Source organism: Euprymna scolopes, chromosome 15 (genome assembly GCF_053919585.1).
Source record: "Euprymna scolopes isolate OS-2025 chromosome 15, ASM5391958v1, whole genome shotgun sequence".
Taxonomy (NCBI): domain Eukaryota; kingdom Metazoa; phylum Mollusca; class Cephalopoda; order Sepiida; family Sepiolidae; genus Euprymna; species Euprymna scolopes.
The window spans coordinates 33,944,334-33,964,075 of record NC_136496.1 but is presented as its reverse complement, the minus strand read 5'-3'; positions in this window follow the sequence as shown (position 1 = coordinate 33,964,075).

Here is a 19,742-nt window from a genome sequence, read left to right as displayed (position 1 = left end):
CTCCATCAGACTAGATGAATTATTGTCCTGGAATCCAGTAAGACGAAGAGACCACAAGAAAGATATACTATTACATATTCAAATAGTAAATTGGGGAAAGGAAAATTATTCTCTCCTTCTTTACTAACTCAGTGTTTTAGAGGTGAAATACAACTTAATTCGAATATTCGAATATCTATGTATCTCATGTAGAGATCAAGTGTTAGCCAGAGGAAGTAGATCCCTTGATTTCTGAGGACTTTGACTGAAGTAAAATGAAACAAAAACATCTATATAAATAGCTGTATTTATCTCTACAATTATATAAACGCAACTTTGTGTGTGTTTTCGTTCCGTATAGACTCCGAAACGGCTGAACAGATTTTCTTTAAAATTTACAGAAATTTAGCGTATAAGTCTGAGAGTAATCTTAGTTAAGTTTTGTCTTAAAATTACCTCAATAATTACCGATAATCGATAATAATCGAAACTGTTATTTCAATTTATCTATCATTGGTAAAGCCATTTTTCCATGTCGTCGCTTAGCAACAATGATAGAACAACGGGCCGTGAAAATTCTACTGTGGGGAAGTTGATAGCGTTTGTTTTTTTTTGCATGACGTGATCTGTAGGTTCCAACGTCGCACATAAATTTCTTAATTTTTTTTCATTAACTTCAAAGAATCTTTCGAGACTTAAAAATTTACGTTTCTTTTTACATGACGTGGTCTGTAGGTTCAAACTCTGCACGTAAATTTCTTTTTTTTTTTCATTAACCGCAAAGAAGTTTATAAGACTTTAAAATTTACGTTTTTTTTTTGTTTTTAAAATCCCGCACGTAAATTTCTTAATGATGCTTTTTTCGTTAACTGGAAAAACGTTTATATAAAATAATTTTATAACAGAAACAGTAAGTTCTCAAGAGTGCAATGCAGAATAATATATATTTTGGACTAAGTTACTGCATGGAGGCATGTGAAGCTTCCTCCCGGGCGATTTCACGGATTTCGATAACAATAAAAATATAGGAGTGTGAAATATTCGTTGATCATTATTCAATCCCGGGCAACGTCGGGTCTCCCTGAGAGTGTTTTTTTTAAAATATTTTTATGCATAGGATTCACTCATAAACAAATTAACTGATCATTATGAACTTTGAAACGTTGCTGTTAAACTGTAGGGGCATAAGCGTGGGCTATATTTAGTTTAATGTAGATTCATTTAAAGTGTAAACAGGCGGCAAATCCCCCTCTCCTGTGAAAACTCCAACGTTCTTGATTTTTGTGAAAGTTTAACAATTCGTATTACACATCGATGAATAAAGATTTCTTTAAATTTCAGTTTGTTTTTGAGTATTTTGAGTATTATTGGACCCAACCTTCTATTCGAAAATTCAAATATATCAGATTTCTATTGAATTTCATCCATTAGTCATTGCATCAGTTAAGCAAGATTCTCCGAATTTCAGTTTCTCCCTAAAAAGTCTTGAATTTTAGACATTTTCTAGAATCAAAATCATGGACGCTTCTACTCTATTAAGACGAAAATTTGCAGTCGATAAATGGAGTTTTCAGATAAAAAACAGTAGTTTCTATTGATTTTTTTTGCCAGTTCCAATAAATTACAATGATAGCTTCCAAATTATGCAGTCAAAGTTACCTGAATACTACTGAATTATTAAAAAAAGAACTTTAATCGTGTCAGCAGGTCAAAAATTGCGGCCATCTTGTTTAAATCGAAACGGAAAATTACCTTTTTGAACTCTCCTGTGTGCTACGATCGTTCTCATCAAATTCTATTTTTCATTTTCTTTAATAAATAATTTTCTACTTCATCGATTTTCTTAATTTTTGGATATAATCACCTTAAGAATACGAGGAATACGTAAAAACTATTGTTTTCATGTGAAATTTCGTCCTAATAGTGTAGAAGCGCTAAATCTTGTAATCCATTTCGATCAAAATTAGAATAGGAATTCTATATATAATGTTTAGCATCATTATATGCAGATTTCAATAGATGCAAAACTGTTCCGGGAATTAATTTTACATATTCTAGGATGAGTAGGTACTTGCTTGTAAAGCCACACTGGAGAGCTATGATAACGCGAAACAGTGTCTTTAGATTACTATATATTAATGACGAGACAATTCCAATACTTTTCCCGATTCCGATACAGTTAGCGATTCTACTTTAAACTAGACTGGGTGCCCGGTGTTTCCCGGCGTTGTCCGGGTGTTTGGCGGTGTGCGTTGAGCAAAAAAAAAAAAAAAGTGGTAGTAGGCAAGCAGGCTCGAACCCGTACGCGAAGGAGAAAAAGAACGTAAAAAAAACCAGTGACGTCTTTGCCGGTGTGTCCATCGCCAAACCGGAAGTGGCGAAGGTTTAAATTAAGGATAGTCAATCGAAAAGAGAGGGATGACAACCAGTTAGCCAATTTTTCGATATTTGTCGTCCAAACGGTCGAGCTTCACATCGATACCGATCTCGTGAAAATACGTCGCCTCTGTCGAATATTTTAGGCATGCATACATACATTCATACATACATACATACATACATATATTTAAACAGACAGGTGAGATTTATATTATAGATTACCGATTTTGATTCCGATTTTTATAAAACCTTTGAATATTTAGTTATAATTTCTTGGGGTGTAGGACCGGTCGAATTACCGTAAATATCCTTGTAATATGCGCATATATTTTTGCAAAGGAAAAATACACCTGTGGGTGGAGGGGATCTGTAGACGTTAGTTTCACTGATATTTAAAAATCTACGAATATTTATTACTTTATCTTTAGCACTTTTTTATTTATTTTACTTTTGTTAGTTTGAAGAGATCAAGGGGCTCCTTCCTGGGGCTAACACTTGATTCTATTATAATTTAAATTTATATCCGAGGGCTCTTTTAAGAATAGACACTGTCCCCTTTATGGCTGCTATCTGTATTTCCTTACAGCTTGGTTTTCCAGGGATTGCTTCTAAGTATTTTTGAAGGTTCTTTTTTTTTTATTAGGTCAGTTGCTCCTGTCACAACTGGTATGATGTTTATTTCTTTCAGAGACCATGTCGTTTTTAGATCATTTTTTAGGTCCTGATATTTTGTTATCTTTTCCCGTTCTGCTCTATTAAGGCCAAAGTCGTTTGGAACTGTGACGTCGATAATAAGTGCAGTCCTTTCGGGCTTGTTCCATATTACTTGCAAAATGTATTTTTGAACAAAGACAAAGCGTAAACAATTATAAGAATTATTTTTGGCACCGGAAAATAGGTAAAAAAAATTCCGATTCTGATACCGATTCCGATATGCCAAATGGAAATGGATTTTTCCGATTCCCAATTCCGATTAAACGTCCCAAGACTAACTATATATATATATATATATATATATATATATATATATATATATATATATATATATATATATATATATATATTAATCGGAACCAAAATCGGAAATCGGAAAAATCGGAACTTTTTGGAGTATCGCAATCGGTATCAGAATCGGAAAAAAAAAATCTGTGCCTATCTTCCGATGCCAAAAACGATTCCATTAATTATCATTTTAATTTGATTTGGGTTCAAGAAAATTTTTTCACTGTTAGTAGTAATAATAAAATAATAAATATTTATCGGTTTAAACAGTAAAATTAGGATCTATAAATCACTTCCTTACAAGTGTTTTTTTTTTACGTTTACGGTAATCGGGGAAAAATAACAATTTTATAGTAAATTTAATAAAAAAATTTTATAAAGAATCAAAATCAGAATCAGTACTTGTATCGAAATCGGGAATTTAGTACGGAATCGATAATTATGTCGGAATCGGGAAAATATTTTAATCTTCCCTTCACTAATATATATATATATATATATATATATATATATATATATATATATATATATATATATATATATATATATATATAATATACTAGCATAGGTGTCCGGCGTTGCCCGGGTGTTTGGAGGTGTATGTCAAGCAAAAAAAAAAAAAAAAAAGGTCAATTTTTTACTTTGACCCCTATTATGACAACTTAACATTTATTGTTTGGGGCTCAAATCAAGTTATTAAGTAAGACCCATGTCCGAGGAACCTATATCTAAAATTTTAAGTGTTTAGACCCAAAATTGTCGGAGGAGGTTGATAGATTTTTCAAAGATCAAATTGTTGAACTTTTACCCTATAACAGCGAAATTTCTGGCCGAAAACCGATCACATCGATTTCCCCAAATCTCAGTACCCTATATGTCAAATTTCGGGTCAGTAGACTAAAACTTGCCAGATTTATTGCGTAGGGAAAATTACACACACAGACACACACAGATAGACACTTTCACTTTAATATATATACTAGCATGGATGTCCGGCATTGCCCGGGTATTTGGAGATGTATTTTGAGCAAAAAAAATAAAAAAAAATCGATATAAACAGATTTGTGATCGGTTTTTGGCCAGAAATTTATCGATTAAGGGGTCAAAGTTCAACGATTTGACCTTTGAGAACTCTACAAAACTTTCAATAGAGGCGACGGATTTTACCAAGATCAGTATCGTTTTTAAGTTCGACAAATATCGAAAAATTGTTCGACAAATATCGAAAATTTGGCTAATAACATTAATATCTTCCCCTTCAACTAGACACTTTTCTACAAGGGGAGGTCACTTTTTTCGCCGTATTTTTGAAAGTTATCCACTCCTTTAGATTGTCTAGCCTTAATTTAAAAAAAAAAGTCGCTTCCGGTTTGGCGATGGTCGTAACAGCATAAACGTTAGGTTTTACCCCGTTCTTTTCCTTCTTTGCGGTAGGGGTTCGAGCCTGCCTTCCTACTACTACATTTTTTTTTGTTCAACATATACATCCAAACACCCGGGCAAGGCGGGGCTGAAATGCTAGTCTATCTATATATCTATAAAAGTGAACGTGTCTGTCTGTCTGTCTGTCTGTGTGTCTGTGTGTCTGTCTGTCTGTGTACATTTCCCTACGCAATAACTCTGTCAATTTTTAGTCTATAGACTCGAAATTTGAAATACCGGGTACTGAGATTTGGGAAAATCGATGTGACGGGTGTCAGCCAGAAATTTGGGTGTTAAGGGGTCAAATTTCAACGATTTCACCTTTAAAAACTCTACCAAACTCCTCCGACAATTTTGGGTCTACACCTTTGAAATTTTAGATATAGGTTCCGTGGACATGGATCTAACGTAATAACTTGATTTGAGGCCAAAACAATAAATTTTCAGGGGTCATAATAGGGGTCAAAGTTTAAAAAAATTACCCCCTTTCTTTTTTTGCTTAGCATACACCTCTAAACACCCGGGCAACGCCGGGCACCCATGCTAGTATATATATATATATATATATATATATATATATATATATATATATATATTCCATCCCTTGTATTTTTTATTAAAATTAAAATGCTAATTCTCATACAACACCCCCATCAGAACATATGTCCCAACCATAACATCTCCCCTTCCACCCCGCAGCACATTCTCTCCTTCTCACACTCATTGCTGTTTTTATTTACGACGATGATGATGATGGTGATGATGATGAGTATTCCTATAGTACTATCTAATAATTAGCAAAGATACCCGCGTATCGCACGGGACTTTTCTGCACACTTAGGTACACGATTTGTGGGCCACCTTTCCAGTAAGTGGATGTTGTAAGAGGGAAGTAAATTTCAACTCGATGCTTAAATCTTATCTAACACATTGAATACTGAAAACATACCACAATCAGATCAGATCAGTTTTTCATCATATCCTTTTGTAGAACTTTTCATTGAAGAGCCTCGTGGTAAACTACATTTCTGCTTCTTTGATTTGGAGCCAGAATGTAGAGTTTTTCTGAATTTCCTGTCCGGCTGATGGAAACGTAGAACATACCGTGACAGAAGAAGTCTGATGTCAAGTCTACGCCAATGGTTTTAAATGTCTGACCTTGTCTTTTATTTATGCTCATTGCAAAACACACCTTCACAGAAAACATTTCTAGACAGTACAATTACAAGAACGCCCCAACATCCCCCGGCCTCGCCGCCGACATCCTCCCCGCCCCAATATAAACAAAATGTTTTTTTTTTTGGGGGGGGGGTCAACATGTGGGTGTTCATGTTAGGTTAAATTATCATAGAAAAGTGATTCCCCACTTATTGAAACTAACATTTCTTCAACAAGTCCCAGGGTCCAGGAGTTCATACCATGCAAACGGTAAATTTGTGACGGGTTTGATTATCAGATTTGGTGTCAGAAGAAAAAAATCGGTTTGTGTCAAAAAACGAAAATAAATGTCTTTTTTTATCATAATAATAATTATTTGTCCAATCATGAGAAAGTGAAAGGAGGCCTGGGTAATTATTTTGGCTCGTTTGGCTCTTTTAGGTGTTTTTTTTAGTAAATGCACGGGCGGCCATCTTGCTTGCCAAACTGTAGTGATTACGTTGGATACTAAATGTCTTCAAATATGAATAACTACTCGTTTGCGCCAGTAATAAATGCAATCTTTGTTCTCAGTGCCCCCCCCAAAAAAAACTTAAAAAGTCGATAATTCAAAGGTGAATGCCGAGGGGTCGGTAAACTAAAAAATACCGATTTATGGTAATAATTATACCATACCGATGTATGTGATATCATATATGGTAAAAAAATTATATTTCATATTAAATCTATATAATTATAAAACTCAAATGACCTTGTAACGGGTATTGTAACCAAACATCCGGTTTACAACTTCCGGTTGTGTGTGCGTACATAGACATAAACCCATAACAGCATAAACAAATGAACATAAATCGTTACTTTTGCAGAATTTAACCTGCGCACTAAAATATTAACGTTATTATTTAGAAATTATTATTTAACATGGGATGGGTGCGGATGTTTTGCGACTATTCTGTATTACAACTATACTGTCACAATTTTCTTACAAATAAATCAACTTTAACCCGTTGAAAACGTATTGTTTTACTGTGTACGTTTTCAGCGTCCCAATTGTTTTTTTTTCGCGTTTAAATTAAAAGATATGTCAAAATTTGAATTTAACTTTAAGTATTATGCTATCTGTTCAGTGCATATTTACCTATAAGTATGGTAAACAAACCACTTATAGTTCAATGGCTGTAATTTTTTTTATCAAAAATAAACAATTATAAACAGAACGATGAATTATATCGGCGTAAAACTACTAAATACAGTGATAAAAAAACGGATAACTCAACAATAACAAATAAAAAAGGTTTGTACTCATGCAGAGAGTGATCCAGACGTAACTAAGCGCACGCCCGGCCTTCTCCGGAACATGACGTTAACAGCCGGAGTAAGCCGAGCGTCGCCGAAAAAATTAAGCCGTCTGACGAAACATAAAGCTGAACCAATGACAATATAGCGCGATGGTTTCCAAATCGACGCGCATTCGCGCGAGTTGAAAATTCTAAGCAGCAGATGACAATTTGGAAGAGGAAGAAAAGAAAATACATTAGTAAAAAAAAAAAAAAAAAGCACACCATTTCGTACTTTAACGTTAGAACCCCCCCCCCAAATAAAAAACATGAATTTTACAGCCTTAAGTGAGCAGCAACTGGAGTCCTCGATTTTTGTCAAGAAAAAAAAATTACTGGCACGGACGAAAACTTGTGCATCATGTGGACAAGGAAAGGTAAGCGATGGCTATGCCTGGAGGTGTCAGGCTACCACATGCCGAACCTTTACATCATCCGGACTGGTACTTTTTTTTTTGCCAATCTAGACCTACAATTTCTATTGTGGGCGTTTGAGCGAGCAACACAGAAGACCTCTAGCGCGAATGCGGAATACGATTTACGCACATACACCATTAATAAAACAACGGTCTGAGGAAACAACAACAATATCTGTTTTAATATAAAAAAAAGAAAAAAAATCTATCCCACCCAATTGTTTCAATTTTTCTAGTTTTCTTGAGAAAAAAAAAAAAAAATAAATAAAAAATAAAACTGACACCCCAAAAAACAAAGATAATTTTTTTTCAATTTTTCTTGAAAAAACAAAATTTATAAAAATAAAGTGTTTATTTGACTTACCTTTGAACCTTTTTTCTCGAACAAAAAAATCGGTCAATGTCAAGTTTCTTCCCAACTCCTCAAAACACATTTTTAAAGGTTTTTGGTGGTGCTGAAAACGAATATCACATTTAAATTTGGGGCAGATTAGTAGTTTTCATGATATGAAGAATTTTTTTTCAAAAAGTGGGGGATCACTTTCCTATATAAATTTAACACAAAATGAGCACCCACCTTCTGGCCACGTAGTAATTTCTTCATATCAAAAAAAAATTTAACTGATATTCGTTTTCAGCATCTCCGAAAACCGTCACTGTTTTTTTTCTTTACTAAGATTCTTTCATTTTTTCATCTCATAATATAGGACGCTAATTATGCTGTCAGTAAGTTTACAAAAACATACTTTTTTTATACAACTTGTATAGTTGTTAACAGGTGTTTCAGCAGTTAAATATTTCACAAAAATTCTGTTTACATTAGGGGGATATGGAGCCCTCTAATGTAAACAGAATTTATGTGAAATAGTAAACGATTTTGCTTTAATGGTTCAATGGTTAATGTCGGCACGTTACTTACGGAAAAACGGTTAATTCCACTACAAAAGCACCTGTTAAAAACTATACAAGTTCTATAATTGAATATTCACTTAAAAAAAACCGCTCATGTAAGCTTACTGACGGCATTATTAGCGTCCTAAGTTATAAAAAAATGAACGAATATCTTAGTTAAAAAAAAAACAAAAACAAAAGACAAAAAACAAAAAAACAAAAACAAAACAAAAACAAAACAAAAAAAAAAAAACAGCGCCGGTTTTCGGGGGTGCTAAAAACGAAAATCACAGTTAAATTTGTTTTATGATATGAAGAAATTATTAGGTGGCCAGAAAGTGGGTGCTCATTTTACTTAAAATTTATATAGGACAGTGATCCCCCATTTTTTGAAAAAGTAATTTCTTCATATCATGCCCCAAATTTAAATGTGATATTCGTTTTCAACACCACAGGAGAGACGTTGCGAGCCTTGTTTTATCGTTACTTCCAGGTGCTCGTCTGAGCTCCAATCCCTGGTCTCCCCTCGCCAATCTTTCACGAAAAACACCCGTCTAGCTGAAACCACTGTCAAAAATTTTCCCCCCTCTTTATCTGTGCCAAAACCAAAAGGTAGATTCCATGAACAAAGCTTCTTTCTTAGAAGTGCACACCTGTGAAACTCTGTTCCGTCTGCCTGTTTCCCACCTGACTACAACCTGGATGTCTTCAAGTCCAACATAAACAAATTCCTGATGAATCGCCCCTTAAGTAGATACTTTATCAAATATCAACATTAACGTACTGTACGCGCAATAACCCTTATCCCCAAGAGGCTTCCGGGCCTTGATAAGTGGTGACCACCTTGTAAAAAAACAAAAACAAAACAAAAAAACCCACCGAAAACCTATAAAAGTCGTCATTTTAAAGTTTTTTTGAGGAGTTGGAAAGAAACTTGACATTGACCAAAAAATCTTTAACATTATTTATCTAAAAAATATATGGTGCTAATGCAGAGAGTGACCCGCGCTATTTTTTAAATCGTATGTCCACGTTTAATTAAAGTTTTATGATATGTCTTTTTTTATTCATTTGTAAGGTTAAAGTACAGAATATGTACAAAACACCCTCCCCTCCCCATGTTAAGAATGGATTTTTAAATAATAACGTTATTATTTCAGCATGGATCACTCTCTGCATGAGTACCAAATATATATATAACAAAAACAAAAGAAAACAAAAAATATTATTATAAAATTTTTCTTTACAGTTAATAAAATTTAAACTTTAAGGTAGGTTTTTTTTCTTGTTATGCTTTCATCAGCGACGCTCGGCTTAATTTCCTCAGCGACGCTCGGTTTACTCCGGCTGTTAGCCTCATGTTCCAGAGAAAGCCGGATAGACTCTGAGTTCACTTTCTGCATGAGTATCAAAAGGTTACTTAAAAATTAAGAATAAGCGAAAAAAAAATTACATCCGAATTAAAAATAAAAATAATAATTCAACTTAGAAGAATATTTCGAAATGAAAACAAATCTATTATAGAAAATATTTAATAACGTGCTCAAAGAATTAAACTATCACAGTTATTCCCCTTGGTTTTCTGGTTTGAAAATTAAAAGGTTTCAGATTTACGATAATAATAAGTAAATTTAAGTTAAATAAAATATAAATTGAAATGAAAATAAACTAAATAATTACATTTTAAATTATATTTTTAAATAGTACAGTATTAACGTGGCTATTATGTCGAATATGTAATAAAATCGAGCTAATTATTTAAAATGATTAAATTTAATGTGATATGCTAATAACCATAACTCAGTCGATGTATATGTGATGTTAAGAATGCTATATCTAGAAGTTACGCATAAAAATAAATGTCTCCTTTGACAGAAGTATCCTACAATGGACATAATATTTCTTGACCTGGAGAGGTGTACACACACTATAGACACCTTATATTTCTTTGATCATATGGAGTTGTACACACAGACAAACACACACACGAACGCTATTACTTTATATATATATATATATATATAGATACGCAAAAATATTTCATGCGTGTACGTACGTTATCACCTGTCACACACATTAAAATTAGATCGTCCGATCAACAAAGTGGGGATTGATGGCTTAGTAGACGTTCAATATGAATTAAAATCAGATGAAAATGTAGGTAAAAGACAGAATGGCATGTCAGTGATATGAGAATACAATTTAACATAAATAAAAATGTCTGCGGTTTTTGTGCCAATTTAAGCATTTTGACACGTAGGTTTTCTCATTAGTTTTTACTGTTTATATGAAGACACAAGAAAGAAACCGGGAATATACCGGTAAAAACATGATACACCAGATAATGTACTGCTCCGAGGAAATAGGATAACTACTATTTGGAATACAAATGAAAACATACCCCGCGTTAGTTACATCACAATAATAAGAGGTAAAAACAGAACACCAGAATAAACATTTTTCTCATCACAAACTGATCCCGTACCCCTCTTCCAGCGAAAAATTCTTTCTCTTCACGGATAGGTCTTTCTTTTCTTTATATATATATATATATATATATATATATATATATATATATATATATATATATATATATATATATATATATATATATATATGTGTGTGTGTGTGTATATATGTATATATATATAATACACAGACACAGACACGGACACACACACGCACATATATATCACACACACATATATATATATATATATATATATATATATATATATATATATATATATATATATATATATAAGTCTATATTCCAAATTTCATGATGTCGACTATCTTACAATTTATTCCTTTAATACCATTGACACTTACAATTCTTGACAGTATCTGTTTCGTAGCACAAAACCAACCACTTAATTATTATAACAAACAGTGAATCTCTTTGGCCCTTAACTCATCAGAAGAAATAGCAACAATCAATCCACCAAAAGAAAAAAATTCTTTTGGACCCCCCCCCACACACACATATATATCTATATAGTTTAAAGAAGCTTTGAGTATAAAAATGTAAAAATAAAAATTAAGAATTCAGTTTAAATTCTCGGAAAAAAACAACAAAGTTAAGCCTACCGCAGACTTAGCACCTACATAATCCGACGTCTTTAAAGTTTACAATTCAAAAAAAGAGTTCACTTATATGACGATGAAAAAAAGGAAAGAAAGCATTAACTAATTTTGTTAAATAGAAATCGACTTAGCACTTGCGTAAGGTGATTTCTCAAAAGTCTACAATTATAAAAAGATTAAAAAAAAGAAAAGTTAAAAGTTAAACTACCTTTTTTTTAAATAGAAAAACGGGGATTCTCAGATGCCTACCATGTAGCTGTTTCGGAAATTTAGAAACAAGACAGCTGTAAAATACATGAATCTCCACTGAAAAATAACAAAATGTAGAACAATAGGGTTACTATTTATACTAATATATATATAAAAAAAAAATTATATAAGTAAATTTAATAATAATATTACAAGATCTGTTCTGCGACATGTTAACTAGCATATATATCTATATATATCTATATCTATATATATATATATATATATATATATATATATATATATATATATATATATATAAAGATAAATGCGTATTGTTTTTAATATGCACGTAACCTGCCTGCCTATTATAAAAGAATTTTTCGTCGAGAACCTGTCTGTGCTCGATCATATAATTATTCTCAAGGTACACACGTGCAATCAGTGAAAAAAGATATATCATCAAAATAAAGGTAAATCTTTAATGGATTTTTTTCACCATAGATTTAAGTTTCCTATAGCTTATTTTATTTATAAACTATTAGAGAGGAAAGTTAACCCATACTCTTTCTTATCAATCACGTTTCTTATTAGAAAGAGCCCGTCTTAACTTTCCTTTCTTTTGTCAGTTCATTTGCAGCCCACATAAAGATATTGTAATTTCTTCATTAATGGCCAAAATTGCAGTTTTTATAATTCATACTAAACAAGGTGCGTCGTTCATCGATTTCTTTATCCGTAGGATTTATGTACATTTTAAAATGCATTTATACATTTAAAAAGCAGAAAAAGTAAGTAAATTAATCCGTGTGGTAGACGTGGCCCAAAACATATGTTTTCTAACTCTCATAAAAAATAATTTCAGAAAACCCCGTAAATTTAAATGTAAATTTTTGTCTACATTTTAGTGTTTAAAAAGTATTTCAAGAAAACTAATTTGCATACATATATTTCTATATAAAAGCATGGAGCCTGACTGAAATTGACCTACATAGAATTTAACGCATCTCAGGCTTGAAATACCCGTTTTTTAAAGAAATTTATTATATATATATATATATATATATATATATATATATATATATATATATAAATATGTGTGAACATGTAATTCATGCAGGCGGGTAAAAATATGTTTGTTTTCAAATATACTTTGTACGCAATAATCAATACAGGTTTTGCTTTCTTTATAAATAAAATAATGACTTTAACTATGCGATTATTTTCATTGCATTTAGATTATGCCGCGTACATATGGTGTTTGCCTACGTTCTTAGTACCCAGGATAATTGTTTTATCACCTGTCACACACATTAAAATTAGATCGTCCGATCAACAAAGTGGGGATTGATGGCTTAGTAGACGTTCAATATGAATTAAAATCAGATGAAAATGTACGTAAAAGACAGAATGGCATGTCAGTAATATGAGAATACAATTTAACATAAATAAAAATGTCTGCGGTTTTTGTGCCAATTTAAGCATTTTGACACGTAGGTTTTCTCATTAGTTTTTACTGTTTATATGAAGACACAAGAAAGAAACCGGGAATATACCGGTAAAAACATGATACACCAGATAATGTACTGCTCCGAGGAAATAGGAGAACTACTATTTGGAATACAAATGAAAACATACCCCGCGTTAGTTACATCACAATAATAAGAGGTAAAAACAGAACACCAGAATAAACATTTTTCTCATCACAAACTGATCCCGTACCCCTCTTCCAGCGAAAAATGTTTTCTCTTCACGGATAGGTCTTTCTTATCTTTTCTTTATAATGTATATATATATATATATATATATATATATATATATATATATATATATATATATATATATATATGTATATATATATATATATATATATATATATATAATACACAGACACAGACACGAACACACACACGCACACACACACACATATATATATATATAATGAATGACAAAAGTCTATATTCCAGATTTCATGATGTCGACTATCTTACAATTTATTATTTTAATACCATTGACACTTACAATTCTTGACAGTATCTGTTTCGTAGCACAAAACCAACCACTTAATTATTATAACAAACAGTGAATCTCTTTTGCCCTTAACTCACCAGAAGAAATAGCAACAATCAATCCACCAAAAGAAAAACAAATGCGTTTGGACACACACACACACACACACACACACACACACACACACACACACACACACACACACACACACACACACACACACACACACACACACACATATATATATAGTCTAAAGAAGTAAAACATGTAAAAAAAAAATATATATATATAGTCTAAAGAGTAAAAAATGTAAAAATAAAAATAAAGAATTCAGTTTAAATTCTCGGAAAAAAAACAACAAAGTTAAGCCTATCGCAGGCTTAGCACCTACATAATCCGACGTCTTTAAAGTTTACGATTAAAAAAAAAGAGTTCACTTATATGACGATGAAAAAAAAGAAAGAAAGCATTAACTAATTTTGTTAAATAGAAATAGACTTAGCACTTGCGTAAGGCGATTTCTCAAAAGTCTACAATTATAAAAAGATTAATAAAAAGAAAAGTTAAAAGTTAACCTACCTTTTTTTTTAAAATAGAAAAACGGGGATTCTCAGCTGCCTACCATGTAGCTGTTTCGGAAATTTAGAAACAAGACAGCTGTAAAATACATGGATCTCCAGTGAAAAAATATAATGTAGAATATATATATATATATATATATATATATATATATATATATATATATATATATATACAAAAAAATTATAATATATAAGTAAATTTAATAATAATATTACAAGATCTGTTCTGCGACATGTTAACTAGCATATATATATATATATATATATATATATATATATATATATATATATATAGTAATTTATAAAATATATATGGCGATTAAGCTACACTGAATATTCTGCGTTTCATCCACTATAGGATTCGTCAGGCTTATGCGCGAATTTTGCGGTTGCTTCTTGTTTTTATATATGTTGAGGATTTCTAGTTAACAATCAGCTTTCTAGTATCCACCGCGCCCCCTCCTATCAGCCAATGGGCATGCATTTTATCGAACAAAGGATCTGTTTTAGAACTAGGTTCGTGGTTTAAGGTAGATCTTTTCCTTCCTTTTTTGTGGATACTAGAAAGCTGATTGGCTAACTAGAAATCCTCAACATATATAAAAACAAGAAGCAACCACAAAATTCGCGCATAAGCCTGACGAATCCTATAGTGAATGAAACGCAGAATATTCCGTGTAGCTTAATCGCCATATATATTTTATAAATTACTAACTAGCTCTATCTACGACTTGAGCACTTTTGAAGTAAATACTTAAAGTTTACGCATAAATCTATACTTTCGTATATTAAATTTATGTGAGCAAATGAAGTAGTTATATATATATATATATATATATATATATATATATATATATATATATATATATATAAAGATAAATGCGTATTGTTTTAATATGCACGTAACCTGCCTGCCTATTATAAAAGAATTTTTCGTCTTGAGACTTGCCTGTGCTCGATCATATAATCATTCTAAATGTACACAGGCGCAATCAGTGAAAAAAGATATATCATTTAAATAAAGGTAAATCTTTAATGGACACCTTTTTCACCATAGATTTAACTAAGTTTCCTATAGCTTATTTTATTCATAAACTATTAGAGAGGAAAGTTAACCCAGACTCTTTCTTATCAATCACGTTTCTTATTAGAAAGTGTCCGTCTTAACTTTCCTTTCTTTTGTCAGTTCATTTGCAGCCCACATAAAGATATTGTAATTTCTTCATTAATGGCCAAAATTGCAGTTTTTATAATTCAAACTAAAAAAGGTCCGTCGTTCATCGATTTCTTTATTCGTAGGATTTATGTACATTTTAAAATGCATTTATACATTTTAAAAGCAGAAAAAGTAAGTAAATTAATCCGTGTAGTAGATGTCGCCAAAAGCATATGTTTTTCTAACTCTCATAAAAAATAATTTCAGAAAACCCCGTAAATTTAAATGTAAATTTTTGTCCACATTTTAGTGGTAAACAAGTATTTCAAGAAAACTAATTTGCATACATATATTTCTATATAAAAGCATGGAGCCTGACTGAAATTGACATACATAGAATTTAACGCATCTCAGGCTTGAAATACCCGTTTTTTAAAGAATTTTTATTATATATATATATATATATATATATATATATATGAATATATGTGTGCACATGTAATTCATACAGGCGGGTAAAAATATGTCTGTTTTCAAATATACTTTGTACACAATAATCAATACAGGTTTTGCTTTCTTTATAAATAAAATAATGACTTTAACTATGCGATTATTTTCATTGCATTTAGATTATGCCCAGTACATATGGTGTTCGCCTACGTTCTTAGTACCCAGGATAAGTGTTTTATTACCTTATATCTAGAATATACATATAATTTCTTGGTAGCCAAGATATGCGTCTAACTTCCCCGTACGTAGGATTATGCGTCTAACTTCCTCGTATACAGGATATGCGTCTAACTTCCTCGTACGTAGAATATGCTCTAACTTCGTCTTACCCAGGATATGCATTTAACTTCTTTGTACTCAGGATGCGATCCTTACTTTCTAACACACGTTTAAGATTTTCACACCTAGGATAATTAGTAATACACACACTTGAAGTAACTGAAACAGATTTTCTGGACAAAAGTTTTATGTGTACCAATTTAAATGACATAATTATAAATGTGTACCATTTAAAATGACATAAATATAAATGTTTTAATGTAATGTTTGATCACACCATTTACAAGTTAAGATGAAGCTTAAAACGAATCTTTTTAGTCTTAAAACGAATCTTTTTAGTACAAATTTAAATTTATAGTAGTGTCCTATTGCCATGCCATCTTTCAGGGAAGTAAATAACTGAAGGGACGCAATCCAGTTTATATGGTTCAAGCAGAATTATTCTGACCGTTGTAAACTGATAAACCGGAAATAAATAATCATTTAAGAAAACATTTATTTGCTATCATTTGTTTTATTATATAAATTTTTTTAAATATTTATCTTGATTTGAACAAAAAATAATCTAAAAAAAGAAAAATAACCTCTTGTTTACTATCAATATCTTTGCTATTCAAAAAATAAATATTTATTCACACAACCCTACAATAAGTATTTTTTCTTGATTTAGAAATTGACTGATGATTATTCTTTCTCGACAACAATAACTATATTGTTTTCATTTTTAGTTATTTTCTCATTAAATTATCTTTGTAATAACAGAAATTTGTTATAGTATGATATAGAACAGAAATATCCCTAACAGGCCAAGCTTCCCTTGTTCACTTTATGGTGTATGCGTTCAGAGATGATCGTTACGACATTTGCAATAGAACAGGCTTGCTTCGCTGATCAAAAAGAAATTAGTAAGGTGGTAGAATATCGCTTGATGATTCAAAGAATTAGAAACACGCAAGAAAACCATACCTGTTGGCCTTAGCACGAAGTAAAAACAAACAAAAAAACAAAGTGGAAAAAATCAACAGGAAGAGAGTTTCACATGTCTGTGATTCTTGGAAAGAATAGGAAGTTGGGCGCTTCTACACTATTAGGACAAAATTTCGGGAATCATAATACTGAATTTCACATGAAAACAATGGTATCTACATATTTCTCGTATTTTTAAGATATTCATATGCAAAAATTACGAAAATCGAAAGGTAGAAAATTATTAATTTTATTTATTGCGGACTATTATCCTTATCTTTTCTTAGTTGTTTCACGACGTTTCGGCCAACTATTCCCCTGGCCTTCGTCAGGTGGTAACTGTGGCGGGATAGGAACTCTGAATCTCCTGACTGCATCCACTACAATTATTGCCTTCCGTAGTTGTCACCTTACCACGTTTTGATAAAGAAAGCCTCTGGCCGGCTTTGGACAGGATTAAAACCGCTATCTTCAGATAATTCTCGCCTGGAACCGTAGAGATTCAACGTCTATATCCACCGTGCCACATCTCCCGAAGGGCGATCAAGGTTGAATTTTTTGGTCTTTTAAATTCATGTTTATTTATTATCTAATCTTCCATGGTTGGGTCCGTACCAATAATGAATTCCAATTAAATATATATACAGAAATTATTTATTAAAGAAAATAAAAAATAGAATTTGATGAAAACGATCGTAACACACAGGAGAGTTCAAAAGGGAGGTAATTTTCCTTTTAGATTTAAACAAAATGGTCGCAATTTTCACCTACTAATACGATTAAGGTCCTTTTTTAAAATAATCATTAATATTCAGGTAATTTCGACTGTATAATTTGGAAGCTACCATTGTAATTTATTAGAACTGACAAAAAACATCATTAGAAACCAATGTTTTTCATCTGACAACTCCATTTATCGAAGACAAAATTTGGTCCTTATAGTGTAGAAGCACCAGAAGTTGTATTAGAATGAAGTATTAAATCAACGAATCAAAACAGCAGTGTTTCAAATTTTAAAGGAGCATATCAAATAATATATTAATCTTTATTTCAGTTATTGTAACTTCATTCCTCAGATTCTGTAATCAGAAGAGATGTTGCGAGTTTGTCTCTGCTTTATCGTTATTTTCATGGCAAGTGCTCGATCGAGTTTCAATCTATGTTCCCCCCCCTCGCCAAACTTTCACAAGAAACACTCGTCTGGTTGAAAACACTATCAATGATTCCCCCCCATCTTTATTTGTGCCTAAATCTAAACATAGATTCCATGAACAAAGCTTCTTTCTTAGAACTGCACGCCTGTGGGACTGTCTTCCGTTTTCCTGCTTTCCAGCTGACAAGTTTTTGATGAGCCATTCCATATAAGTTAACAAATTTACCGAATTTTCATTACTAGCAATTACTATATTGTCCTATTGACTACTGTGCCCTCTTAACCCTTATCCTCGAGTGGTATCTGTAACTTGATAAGTGGTGATTCCTATGTAAAAAAAAATCGGAAGTTGATTTTTTATTAAAGATATAAACTGACATTTTTAAAATAATAATAATAATAATAATAATAATAATAATAATAATAATAAAATAATAATAATAATAATAATAATAATTGTATCAATTGATTTTTTTTAATTTGGTGTTCACCTTTTTAATTCTTAGATAAAATGATGCAAAAAAAAAGTAACATTTATTATTATTGAATTTCTTAAATGATTATAGAAGCTAAATAGAAAAAAAAAATTATTAGACGGAAGCTATTATACATCGTCTTTCTCGGCAATAGAACTGGACGGCATTTTATTTTGTTTATTTACCGATCAATGATCTGCCGCTATACTAGATGACGTCATATATGGTTGTGATGATGATTTTATCCATTAACGTGTTTCTTTTTTTTTAAATGATTTGTGAGGAAAAATCAATTCCTCTTCACGTCAGTTTCTATTAAATGAAGATAGAAATCAATTTTCATTATTTGTCCATTTTATTCTCAAGAGACAATGGATACTCTCTGATAGGCTACCGGTGAAAAGCTTTGTTATATTTTTACTTGTCGCTGCATATATATAACCTTATAGACAGGTTTCGTCTGGAACCTAGGATCAATTAGCCCAAACCACTCGATCGCCGATGTTGATCCATTAAAATGTTTCATCTTCAGTGTGTTCTTTGTTTCTTTTTATACGGACTTTTGTTATGATATGGTGCAGAAAACTAAGTATTGTAGCATCCGCTCGAAGCATAGTTAAGGATTAAAAGGTGATTACTTGCTAAAATACAACGTTTTTTCTCATTTGTTCTCGGAAACTGCTGGGTCGATCTGACTGAAATTTTTTTTTTTTTTACCTTTGTTATGATATAGTACAGCGAACTAAGTAGT